Source organism: Callorhinus ursinus, unplaced genomic scaffold (assembly GCF_003265705.2).
Source record: "Callorhinus ursinus isolate GAN/ISIS: 27379988/994484 unplaced genomic scaffold, GSC_fseal_2.0 scaffold6, whole genome shotgun sequence".
NCBI classification, from domain to species: Eukaryota; Metazoa; Chordata; class Mammalia; order Carnivora; family Otariidae; genus Callorhinus; species Callorhinus ursinus.
In genome coordinates this window covers 63,658,421-63,672,591 of record NW_027397068.1, presented here as the reverse complement: position 1 = coordinate 63,672,591, position 14,171 = coordinate 63,658,421, and positions in this window count along the sequence as shown.

Genomic DNA, 14,171 nt, shown 5'->3' with positions numbered 1-14,171 from the left:
CTCTGGCTGCACGAGAAAGCCTGATTACAACAGGAGGTGGAAATCTAAGCTAGAGGTCTCTGAGGAGGAGCAGCGACGAAGCAAGAAGACTTGGCCACAGCTTCCTGACCTCCCGGGATGCCCTGCCGCCGTCTGCAGGATACAAACAATAGAAGCAATAGTGCTGGCCCTCTACGAACTTACAATCCAGCTGGGAGAGAAGACGTAACTCGGGGAAAAATTAGACAGCATTCAAGTGCTTAAGTGACATTTTAAGAGAGCAGTGGAGGAACTCTAGTGGACCCTTGAACAACAACATGGGTTCGAACTGTGCCAGGCCACTTATGTGCAGATTTTTTTGTGATAAACACAGGACAGTACTGAAAATGTATTTTCTCTTTCTTAGGATTTTTTTTTTTTAAGATTTATTTATTTGAGAACGAGAGAGAGCAGGTGCACATGAGTGAGGATTAGGGGCAGAGGGGGAGAGAGATCCTCAAGCAGACTCCCTGCTGAGTGAGGAACGTGATGCAGGGCTTGATCCCAGGACCCTGAGATCATGACCTGAGCCAGAATCAAGAGTCAGAGTCTCAATCGACTAAGCCACCCAGGCACCCCTCTTAAGATTTTCTTAATAACATTTTTTTCCTATAGCTTACTTTATTGTAAGGATACAGTATATAGTGCACATAACCCAGCCTGTGTATGTGATGGGTCAGGCTTCCTGTTACCAGCTACAGTACTTAAGTTTTTGGGGAGTCCAAAGTTATACAGGGATTTTTCACCTGTGTGGGTGGTCAGTGCCTCCAGTCCCCAAGTTGTTTAAGTGTCAACTGTATTTTATGAAAAGAAAAAAAAAAGGCAACCGTCTCAGGTCCCCTCCCTCCTTGGAGCTTTGTACTATCACTTTGCTATCACTCAATAAGCCTTGTTTTGTGGCCCACCGAAACAAAAAACCAAAAAACCAAAAAAACAAAAAAACCAAGCAAACAAAAACCCAAAAAACCAAAAAACCAAAAAAAACCCCCAAACCCCACAAAAACCAAAAACTGTGTTTTATGGTAATCCTGGTACAACTGTCAAAGCCAATTCTATCAACAGTCTTTGTTCTGCACCGCCAAAGGAAGGAGCCCAGACTTTCAGCTGTGATGGCCAGAGAAGAAGCCGGGCTTGACCATGGGAGAGGGCAGGAGGTTTACTGATGAAAGAAGAGGGGTCTTTCTGGGTGGGCAGAATGAAATGGGTAGAGGGCAAAGAGGGGAGATTGAAAGATGTGCTCAGAAGAAGCAGACTATGTGTCGAAATGTTGGGGAAAGCTCAGGCATCTGGGCTTCACGTTCGACAAATACTCCAAGAGAAGCGGAAGGAAAAACATCCATTCTTCAAAGTCTGGGTTTTGTAATAACTGCTGATAATCTGGGCTTATGTACTGCAGAGTGTTTAAATGTATGTTTTATTGTAAAACTTCAAATAAGATATTGTATACAAGGATACTGAGATACGAGCTGTAAAAAACATCAGAATTTTAAAGGCCCATTCTTGTACAGTTTCTCTGATAAGTCTTTTTGTGCCAGGTCTTTTTGTTTGTTTGTTTGTTTTTTAATCACAGAAGAAAATGTTGCCTTATCCAAAGTGCTTTGAAATATCTCACATGGGAAGGTTTCTCAATGAGAAAACAATTATGTAATTCTACTCATGTTTGCCTCACTTCTGTTCACTTGAATTTACTAGAAGCTAAGGGACTCCCAGAAATCTCAACTCCAAGACAGAAACTTCTGAATGCCATCATAAGGTCGGAAAACCGATGATTTTAGATCTAGGGCTTTGCGTCAATTTACGAAGGTTCGGCGGGAGCGAAGCATGGCTGCCTTGTACTCATCCATGTCAAACTGGCTTCTAGCAAACAGACCTTGTAAAGGCCCCAGAATCCATGGAAACTGCTTGCCATCTGGACCCTAAATTACTGTCTTTCTCCCAATTAACTTTGCAAATGATTCATATTAGAGTTTGCCAACTGTGCAAGGTGAGGAATACAAATGGCACCTCTGGGGTGCTGCGTTGGTGTCTCTAGGTGCTTCTGCCCACGCTGGTACAGTTCGGAGATGACTTGATGGGCTCCCTTTACACCCAGATAGCATTTAGGCTATTTGCCCAGAAGTGGAGCCTGGCCAGCTTCAGAACTCTGCCCTGGCCCTGCCCTTTTAGGAGGGCACAGATCACTGTTGGACAAAGCCCATTGAAATGGAAGCCCCCATCCAGAAGTTCATGTTCTACTGATGAATGTGTCCCATTGTGAATCTATGTATGTCTTTGTTGCCTGTGGGTATTCTGTAAAAGGCCTGTTTGTATATGCTAATTGATAGGATTTAAGTGGGACAGGGTTGCTGCATTCTGCTGAAGCCAGGATTAAGCAGTGAGGTTTCCTAGGGCCCAACCAGAGAAGACCAGAGCCTTGACAACCAGGTGTTTGTGGAAAAGGACAAGGGAGAGGTGAGCGGGAGTAGCAAGACACAGACCATGGAGAAGAAAAGGCTGGATGAGCAGAAAAGCTAGTTCGCCGAGGCCGCCATTGGAGATGGGGGTAACGAGGGAGGGGAGATAAACATGAGTCAGGTGACAGCACCTGCCCAGGTGCTTCAACGGAGTCTTGGCTCATCTTCTCCCCTTTCTGGATTCTTCCCTTCCTCTACCACAGGTGCCAAGTGCCCCATGCTTCAGTATATTAACCATGTCTTTTATTGTCTATATACTGATGCTTTGACATCTGGGGCCTTGTGACTCTGGAGGGACCAACTCTCCCAGGGCAGGTTGGTTCCTAGAGATAGTAAACAACTTGCCCACAATTGCGCTTGTCAAATGCAAACCAACCAGTCCAGAGCCCACACCCCAACACCTCCTTTCCTGAGCTTTCATGCTCTGGGCCACTATCCACCCCATGGCGAGGTACCAGACCACTAGGGACAGCCCCTATGCTCCAGAGCCCCCTGAAATGATTCAAGCTAGCCAGTCCTAACTAGCTTACCCTGCCTTGCTCGTTCTTTCCCCAGAAACTACTATAAAGGCTCTCCCCCACCCACCAAGTTGGTCCCCTTCTCCCTCTTCCAACCTGGCCAACCCTGTGCTCCCACATGTGGCCCCTCCTGGTGAGGCGTGCTCTCTTCTCTTAGGAACGGTGAGTAATAAGCTATCTGTTCGATGGCAATCATCTCTTTGATCTGTTGGTCTCACCATACCTAAATAACAGTAAAACCTACGAAAACACTCAGTTCTAAAAATACCTCGTAGGCCAGTGTTCTACCCAAGTCAGCCCGCCCTCCACATCCCCACACTCCTAAATCACCCCTGCTGCCAGTTCGCTTCTCTCTCAGCGTTAGAGACTTCACCTGGTTGATAAGTACGCCGATTAAGTAAAATTAGAGTAAACATTAAAGTGTAACAAGGAACAGGTAGCAAAGGTGCCTAATATTATTTCTGAAATTATCTAATGAAATCTCTGAAGAGTTAAGGCTGAAGTGAAGCCTGAAGTGTTTATTTTGTTAGATACCCAGCGTTTGGTCTGCGAGTAGAAATGAGGTGAAATTAAAAGTAAATTTCAGATTCATCGACCTAGAAAGATCCAGGCCACGAATGGGCCTGATTTGGGGGGCAATCTTGAGAGACGCAAGGACAAGAAAAGCCTAACGTTTGGGTGATTACTCTGTGCCAGGACTGCTTCAGAGGCTGTGAATCAAGCACTTAATCCTCCAACAACACTGAGGAAAAGGCTTTCTTTCTATTTTAAAGATAAAGAGACCGAGGCACACAGATGCCGAGTAACTTACCCAAGGTTACACGGCTAGCCAAGCAACAGAGATGGTGTTCAAATTCCAGGCAATGTGGCTTCAGAGCCTGTGCTTTTCAACCACTTTGCTACCTTGTATAGCAGAACGAGCCCCGTTGGGGGGACCAGACAGACCCCTGTACCAATTTGACCTTACCAATTTTTAGTGGTGTGATTTTGAGTTCGTAACTTGACGAGCTACAATATAAGGGTTCATCGACAACATAAGGGTGATAATCCTTACCCAACAAGGCTCTTCTGAGGATAAAATAAGAATCATGAAATGACAACACTGAATACTATGGTACATAAATAAGTGGTAGATAAATATCAGTGCCCCTTTTTAGTTCTAAGCAAGACATAGCTGGTCATTGCATTATTACGCTTCTCAAGCGACTCCCTAGTTACTCATACCTGAGGTATTCTACATGAGTCAATTTAGGGAATTGGAAAATATGTCATTAGCTAAGTCTTCCCTCTGAGGAGGAGTGCAGGCAAGCTGGGCTGATGTTGAGCCAGTGCGCTTCAATATGCCCACAGTAGTTGTTAAAATATGCAGTGTGTCGGTTTGGGTTGGTAATTACCTCTTTCCCTGGGACTCCCTCCCCACTGAGGCCCCATCACTCCACGTTACCCAGCTTGGGCCCCCAGGGCGCCACGGCTGGCTCCGCTCTGGTCAGTTCGAGCCCATGCTGGTGGTTAAACATCCCGAATATCACCACTGTGGGCCAAAGCAGAAGAAGGGCTGCACTGTGGTCCTCAGCTGAAGACCCCAGATCTTGGGTAGGGGCCAGCCAAAGCAGGAAGCCAGTGCTGGGCCAACTGCCCTCTTTTTACGTGCTCAGGGATCAAAGAGAGAAAGAGAACAAGCAACAGTTTTCCTCCTTCTGCCCTTCCCTCTCCTCGTTCTCACCTTTGAAAGGAACCTCCTAAGAGGCAGATTAACATTTGTAGACCCTTCACAAAAATGAAGATGTCCATGTTTATAAAAATATCATTCCAAAGCGGATCTGGGCCACATTAAGCTGACCCAAGAGATACAGTCACCTCTCTCCGGGCTCGGCTTTTCTCTGAACTAAAACTGCTCCCAACGGAAGGGGCACTTCTTGAAAACACCCTACCAAGAATCCCATCTGTTCTGGGACCACCCAGCCTCACGCACATTGACTGTCAGTCCAGATACAATTGGCTTCAATTAGATCTTTTGAAAAGTTTCCCGTGAGCTTGGCCATGAAGCCAGGCGGTATCTTAACCATCACATTTGAGCGGGGTCTTGGAGCATGGGTAGGTCGCTTTGGAGTTTGAGCCAGGGCTTTATCCACTTTGCTGTGGGCATTTGGGAGAAGGCTTCCGGGATTTGGCAAACTCAGGGGAAGATAGTTCATGAACCGTATTTATCACACCGCTTTCAGAGAGAAACACCGGGATCATATTTCCTTTCGTCTATAGTAACGGCCTAGCTTTCCATGCAATTCCTCATATGTAATCTAGGTCTGCTTTCTCCAAAATCCTGTAAAGTGCCCTTACACAGGAGTAAAATGAGACTGAGAGGCATTGGGTGGCTCAGTTACCAATGGAATGAAAACAGAATCATTCTCTATGGTGTTCTGCCCTTAACCAAATTGCTTGGAACAGAGAAATCATAAACAAATCCGTTAATATTTTCTTGGAAGTAGGAATCCTCTTAAATTATTTTGACTTTTTTAAAAGGTAAGATCTGTTAACCTTATCCACATTCCCAAAACACTGAAAAGCTGAGAAATGGGGATGTTAAGTTTGTGTGTGCAGGCTTGTTGTGTGCACACACGGGAAGAACTAGAAAGGGCCTTAAGTGATCCTCTAGTCTGTTTTGTCCCAAAGGATGTGTTTCAGGATGTCAATAGAGGTTACGCATTAAAATAATTTTTTTGACCCATTAAAGTTTAGAACAGTGATTTGAACAGTGAAGCACATGTGTTTACTGCAGGGCTATTGGGGATTTTAACAGACTGCTGTTTGTGACCAGGTGATGACATAGTATATGTTCAACAACCAGTTCTCCAGAGAAGAAGCCCTGCTTTGTAGCATCTGCCGATGTCTGTGCTATAAATATTCTCTCTGTGGTCGATTTTAAGCTACCAACCCAGCATTAGTGATTGCGAAGTTGGTCGTCCGGACTGCTCACAATACAGACGGCAGATGTAGGTAACCTCAAGAGCCCACATCAAAGCAAGATGTAGTGAAGGAATTCAGAAGTATTGTTTTGAGTAATTATCACCTTTGTTTTTAATATAATTTAGTTCAGTGTAGGTTCTAGAATTTAATTTTTAATAATGACCATGTTTAATAATTCGCTCACAAAATTCCTAAAAATGTAACCGTTGGAATTTGCAAGCGGGAACGAGCTGGCCCCAGCACACCAGTGTTTACGATTCCCAAAGGGGTTGGGTGGGTGGGGGGATATATGTGGCACGCTCCAGAATGATTTGACCCAGGACCCTTTCTTCAGGTAGGATTTTATGGGATTTGTGTTCTGTGGAGCATACTTTGGAAACTGCTGGTCTAGTTCAACCTTGTCATTTCCCCCCCTTCGTTTTTCTCCATTTTCAAAGCTCGTATAGTTTCCTGACTACTGGCTGGGAGCTTAACATACCACACTTTCACTTAATTCAATTCAATAAATATTTATTGGACTCCTGTTATGTGCAAAATATAATGCTAATCTTACAGAAAATTCTAGATGACTGAGAGTTCCTGCTCTTGGAGGGTAAGTTGTAGGGCAAATCTGTAAGGAACAACAGAAGAAGGCTACATCTGGTTAGGACCCTAGCAAAGGTATAAGCAAATCACTTTGGGAGTCCAGAGGAAAACAAAATCACATCCAGTTGTTATGGTAGGAGATAACCAAGTCCAAAGCGGGGCTGGAGGTTCAGCTGTGCCTTGTGCCTCGGGCTGGAAGAGGGACAGGTGGACAGAGCTCTTCATGTGCAAAGTTTGTCTATTCACTCAGTCGTGACTTCTTCAGCAGACAAGGAGGGGGGAGGTCCTGGTGTAAGGCTGGTGAAGCCGGTCTTTTTAAAAATTTGTATTTTTAAGTTACTGGCTGGATTGAGTTATTTGTGCACATACTGGTTAGCTCTTTGGGTTTTCTCCTCTGTGAATTTTCCCCTTATATCCTTTGCCCACTTTTCTATAGATTTTGCTTTTTGTTCCCCTGCCCCTTTGCAGGGGTTTCTTGTACGTTCTATTATGTAAGTAATAGGTGTTTAAAATACTTTCTCCCAGCCTATCACCCATGCTTCGTTGGTCTCTTGTGTCTTCCAGAGACAATACAGTGGAGTGGTGAAGCCTGAGGGGTCTCAAGCTAGGGCGCATCTCTAGGACTTATCTCTCGCTCCCGCACTCCACATGTGTCCCACGACAAGTTACTGAGCCGATCTGTGCCGGATTCCTCATCTGTCAGATAAACGGTAGCCCCTGCCTCATAGGAGAGGTAGTAAGAGCAGATGAATGAATACCCTTTAAAAATTTTGCTTAGTAAATGTTAGCCTTTATTAGTTAACCTGAAGTCTCTGCTTTTGATGTCATCAAATCCATTAATTTTTACTTTTACGGTTTATGCTTCTTGGGACTTTTTGAAGAACTTCTCCAATTTTTTTTTCCATTAACTTTATATCTTTATTTTCACACTTATGTCTTTAATGGGGTGAGGTTGTCCTCCAACTTTAATATTCGCCATGTAATGAGCCAACACCGTGTCTGAATAATCCATTTTATGATTTGTTTTACTTTAAGTTTCTTTGCTAATATTGGTTTTAGATTAAATATGATATATTACATGTAAATATTAAACTCTTATTGCCTATTTTTTGATTCATATTTGACTGGTGCATCCTTTTCTAGGCTTTTCAACCTTTCCATATCTTTTTTAAAAAAATATGTCTCTTGGAAATAATATTAATAATTAATTATAATAAATACCAAAGGTTTCTGTCTTTAGATCTTTGTTTTAATTTATTTGCATCTAAAAATAATAATTTTAGAGGTGACTGGGGGGCCTCAGTCAGTTAAGCGGCTGCCTTTGGTTCAGGTCACGATCTCAGGGTCCCGGGGTCAAGTCCCGAGTGGGCCTCCCTGCTCAGCGGGGAGTCTGCTTCTCCCTCTGCCCCTCCCCCCACTCATGCTCTCTCTCTCTCAAATAAATAAATAAAACTTTTAATAATAATAAATTATATAACATGATACATAATACAATTATTAGATTAGAATATATATTTCTGCCATCTGATTTCATGTTTTCTATTTACCATGGCTCCTTTTTGTTTCTTTTTCTCTTTTCCTACTTTTCACAGCCATATCAAATTTCCTTTTACTTGTTTAAAAGTTTTGCCTTCCATCTTTATTATTCTGACATAAGTTAAATCACCCTTAATTTAAAGGATTATCTCAGAGCATTATCTATTATTTCAAGAAGTATTATACAATTCTCTCTGAAAAAAGGGCTTACTGACTTTAATAAAAGTAAAACACTGTTCAATTGCCTAAAAATTAAACATGTGCAAAAGGAAAGCACAATAAAATATCATTTTTTAACTTCCAAAATAGATAAAATGTAAGAGTTTGGTAATACCCAGTGTGGGGAAGGTGCATGGAGACAAATACTATCGGTGGAAGCATAAACTTTGGAGACAATTTGACAAGTTATCTATCAAATTTTTGAATGCAGTTTTTGTTTTTTTAAATTAATTAACTAATTAATTAATTAATTTTTTAAGATTTTATTTATTTATTTGAGAGAGAGAGAATGAGAGATAGAGAGCACGAGAGGGAGGAAGGTCAGAGGGAGAAGCAGACTCCCTGCCGAGCAGGGAGCCCGATGCGGGACTCGATCCCCGGACTCCAGTATCATGACCTGAGCCGAAGGCAGTCGCTTAACCAACTGAGCCACCTAGGCACCCTTGTTTTGTTTTTTAAAGATTTTATTTATTTATTTGTCAGAGAGAGAGAGCACAAGCAGGGGGAGCAGCAGCAGAGGGAGAGGGAGAAGCAGGCTCCCCGCGGAGCAGGGAGCTGGATGCAGGGGCCCGATGTGGGGTTCGATCCCAGGACTTTGGGATCATGACCCGAGCGGAAGGCAGACGCTTAACCGACTGAGCCACCCAGGCGTCCCAAATGTTCATACTTTTTGATTCATCATTTCCACTTCTAGGAATTTATCCAATAGATAAGACTTTTATTGTAGCATTGTAAAAATTCATACTCTGTACTGTCTCAATTTCATACTGTGAGCATATATCACCTTTTTCATTAAAAATGTACTATATAAAAATTGTATATATACACATACACACTTGAAACAAGGAGAGAAATGTAAGATGTCACAAAGCCAAAGCAAAGAGTTTCTAATATCAAAAGTCTGAGAATCTCTGACCTAATATGTCACCGTAATTGTTTCTATTTAGAAATATTTAGAAATATTAGACCGCCAGTACTTAGTTGCGGCTGCTGTAACAAATCACCATAGACTGGGTGACTTAAACACCAAACATCTATTTCTTACAGTTCTGGAAACTGGAAAGTCCAAGACCAAGGCAACAGCAAATCTAATGCCTTGTGAGGTCCCTCTTCCTGGTTTGCAGATGACCATTTTCTTGTATCCCACATGCTGGAAAGAGAGATTGGGCTAGCTCTCTTCCTTTTCTTATAAAGGCACTAATCCCGTCATGGAGGCTCCACCTTCATGACCTCTTAACTCCCAAGGGCCCACCTCCAAATACCATCACATTAGGGCTTCAAGATACTAATTTGAGGGGAACACAAACATTTAGTCCATAGCCATATTGTATTTTAATGAAATAAAAATGAGATTTTCTCTGGTCTTACAACTTTTTTTTTTTAATATGAGTGCTTCAAAAAGTCAAGAGTTTTCCTATTTTATTTTATAGGTGGATTACCTAAGCTAGGAAGAAGTTAAAGTAGCTCAACTCATGTTCCACAGTGAGATAACATAGCCCTGTGGCCTGACTGACCACTGCCATCTCCGGAGGGTATGTTTGTCTGAGAGACACATCACAGAGGTAACAGTGATTTGCATACTTCATTCATCATTCAAATCTTTATATACATGTCCCAAGAGGAAAAACCCTATCAAGGGCCACGAAGCAGCTTGCATTTACTTTGGAATTATTCCACTGATTTTTACTTTTACGGACCATTCAAATTGTAACCATTGGTCAGTCATCTACATGGCTTGGTAACCAATGAAATTGGACAATCTTAGTGGCCTTCCGTTAGAAAGAATTGCATAATAGTCCATGAAATGACAATTTTGCATTGCATTCTTGAAACAGGCCTAGAAGCCACAGAATGAAAGCAAATGGCAAGTGTGATTTTAGAACAGGCAGGCGTGCGAACCCATGTTCCTGAGGTCTGGAAGTGAGGATTTTGCAGTGGAACTCATGGACGTGAGAGGGCTTCAGAACAGGGAACCCAAGCAGCCCCCATTTCCAGCTTTGATTTATGTTCTGTTCAAAACAAATACCTTGCTTCCTGAATGCTGCTTTGGCTTAATTTCAGCAGAGTAGCAGTTCTTAATCCAAAACAATCAAGAAGAATTTGTTCAGTGGTCAAACAGCATTTTTCCAAGTGCTTGGAAATCATGAACGTCCACTGTTGCAAAATATTCTCTAGCAAACAAGGCAGAGAAAATGAATAAAAGTGCCAGACTATGTCAGGGTCGACCCCAATGGCCCTGAGGCCAACTGAGACGCCAGTGAAGTACGTGTCTTGATTTCCTCAGCTGTGAAATAGGAACACAATACAGCTTTATGCTGACATCTAAAATTGTACTCTAACAGGTATGTGTATGTACGTGTGTGTACACGATTCATCTCCTTTCTAACTGCCATGCTAGTCTAGCCCAAATGTAGCAAACATAATTTTGATTAATTCTCAACTTTTCAAGCATTTATTATTCACTACCTCCTCTATGTCTCTGAAGCACTTTGTCCATGTTTTCATTATGTATTCATCACATTCTGTCGTAGTTAGTAGTTTATCCGTCTTTCTTCCCAGATAGACTTTAATTCCTTGAGGGTAGAGACTCCGTCTTCATCTTTATATTTTCAAAGCCAAATGCAATAAGAGGCATATTTTAGGCACTATATAATGTCTAAAGAATAAAGGTATAAACCAATGACTAAAGTCTACCTATATTCTAATTATGCTGCCATGAGATACTTTGAAAGAGTAAATTCACTCTAATAAATTACTCTTTGAAAGAGTAAGTAAATTCACCACACACAGATTCAAAGCAGGTGTGTGATAGAATGTTAGAAGACAAGATACAACAGAGGGTACTCTTTCCTGGACAGCAAAGGGAAAAAAATAAAATGTACATCATCCTTTTTATATTTAGAAGAAATTGAGGGCAATTTCCCTTCCAATCATTTCTTATCTAAATTCCTGGTCACCAAGGTACTTGGAATGTCAAAGGCAGTACAAGTTTGCATTTAAAATACATTCCTAAAGGTCTTAGGGATATTAATAAGGTCACAGAAAAAGCTAGCAACACAGGTCAATTTAAATTTTCTCTTTTGTCTACAAAACTTTTCTATGTGAGAAGAAATCATTTGAATTCTTACCTACCTTAAACCACTAACCCCGTAAGTCTACTGGATACACATTTATTTCAAATTAATTTAATGAACAATATAGACAGGGATTCATTTTATCCCTGAATTTCAGTTAGGCCTACTACTACTCGTTAATATAATGGTAACTTGAAGGGAGCATTTAGATTACTAATGGCATATGCACAGGCCTATCTGTTGAAAGGGACTTGCACTTACAGTGAGAGGAAAAACATCCTTGTTTCTCAAGCCAGTAGGAAGGAACTAGTTTGAATTGATGGGATGATTTTAGGAATGGATCTTTGGACAATTGGGTAAAATTGGTTAGTATTTTTAGAGAGTTGGGAATAACTGGTTAATAATTTTTAACAAAAAAGAATTCCTGGGTCGGATGACTAATTTTTCTTTTAGTCTGAGATGTAGTACCAACAATTTTGTGTGGCTTGCTCAGCAAGGGGATGGCTGGTGGGGAGTGGGGGAACACAGCACGGGGGGGCCAAGGGCACAGTAATAGACACCTGCCACACAGCATCTTAGAATGTTTGAAGGTCAAGATCTTAGGACCCACGAGAAGTAGACGAAGTCAAGATCTTGATTAAAAAGGGCAGGTACGGGGTGCCTGGGTGGCTCAGTCTTTAAGCATCTGCCTTCGGCTCAGGTCATGATCTCAGGGTCCTGGGATCGAGCCCTGCATCGGGCTCCCTGCTCAGTAGTGAGCCTGCTTCTCCGTCTCCCACTCTCCCTGCTTGTGTTCCCTCTCTTGCTGTGTCTCTCTCTGTCAAATAAATAAATAAAATCTTTAAAAAGGGCAGGTATTTTTATTTCTTTGATGTAATGATATCATTTATGAAAAAACTATGAGGTTATTCTATAGGGACCAGTCCTTGAGGACATAGAGGAGAGAAGGGTGGTACTTGAGAAATGGGCAGGGAAAGGGGACTTAACTTTAGGGAATCAGTTGAATGTCCTTTGCCCCCAAATTTGGGGATGATTTGAAAACTAGGAAGAACACTATGCAAGTATATTTTAATTAAACATAGTTCAAATTCACATAATTCTAAAATCGTGTATTAAAACACTTTTTTAAAAAATTAGTTCTCTCCAGATTGGTATTGCCATAGAGCTAAGCCTAAACCTGTGTCTGCCATGTTTGCTGCTGCATCCCCTGGAACAGTGCCTGGCACTCACTCACTATTAAGTGTGTGAATGAAAAAAATGTTAGGATTTCTTTTCTTTGTCTTTTTAATTAAAGTTTGTCTGATCTCACAAACCCAAGTGGCTCAGTTCAGAGTTGTTAGGTTGGAAAGCTATACACTTATTCCAGTGATTCTGCCATTTTTCTAATCCCTTTTGGAATTCTCATATTGGAATTCCTGTTTTAGACCAAGGCATGTGGTTTTGAAGGATTTATTGGTGGCAAACTTTGCTTTTGTGAGAGGATCTGCTATTTAGAAAATGCAAAAGGCATCTGGAGCCCAGTCTGGTAAATAAGTTGAGTAATCTAACTTTATAATCTCATTCATATGTGATTAGAAACTGACAGGATTAATTTTCTGATGCATTTCATAAACTATATCTCAAAACGATTCCGAAACAGCAATTTCACAGATGTTTTGAAGAATGGTGGTACCACTGGAATAAATGTATACTCTTGGTGGGCAACCACCTTAAATGGAACTACATTGCTTTTATGCTTCTTAAAAAAAAAATCTTGTAAAGTTTTGTCACATTAGGGAAACAAAATTCTGCGTGGTTCTTGTCTCATATTCACAGGCAATGCCTGGAGATTATTTGGAGCCTCATGTTGCTGAGCCCATCTCTTTGGTCACCTGGACCAGTGCTCCTGAGAGCCAGGATGAGTTTGAATTTGTGGTCATCTTTGTCAGTCCTTCAGTGTGCCAAAAAGGATGGTGTTACTGCCTTTGCTTCTTTAGTCAATTATGTTTTCACTGGAATTAAAATAATAAGCTTCTGTGCTACCTATTAACTTCCTACATGCTGAGATGAGAATAGCTTGAAGCTGTGGAAAAATGCTGATACACTTAAAATAAAGAACCAAAATAGCCATATAAACAAACCTCAGGGAATTTTAACCAAGAAACTACTGCCAAATTAATCTTCAGCCAGTGAAAATGCTGAACATTTTATTTCAAAAAGGAACTATATTTTTAGTCTCTGCCATGCTTGTCAACACTCTATTGTAATAATAAACATCACCATTCATAAAAAAAAAAAAGATGGGAGCAACCATTTTCACAAACCCTATCAGCCTCCCCATGCAACAGTGGAAGAAGAGATGCACAATTAACCAATGGCCATCGCAAGCATCATGTCGGGGCATTTGCAGTTCAAAATGAAGAATAAGAAAACAAACAGCTCCCGTCAGAGGGCAGTTTCATGAAAATTGCTGGTTTCCATGGTGCCCTTCCCACAAGAACAAAAGATGGACTGAAAGCTAAAGGCAAACAAGGGTCATGTTTCATGGTACTTCATTAGTGTTTTCTTCTCTATCTGTTTTTCCCATTAGTGTTCATTTTCTTGAGTGCACTGTTGTGAGGTGGAAGGCTGATGCAGCTAATCAAATAATTCAGGCAACAAGGCCATTAGGATAAGTATTGTAAATATATTCCGCACTATAAAACAATATACATTTTCCTTAGACAAGTCAGAAAAGAAATCAACAATTAAGAAGAAAAGAAAAATTACCCATATTCCCACTATTCGGAAATAATCACTGTTAAAATTTTGATGCATTTCCTTTC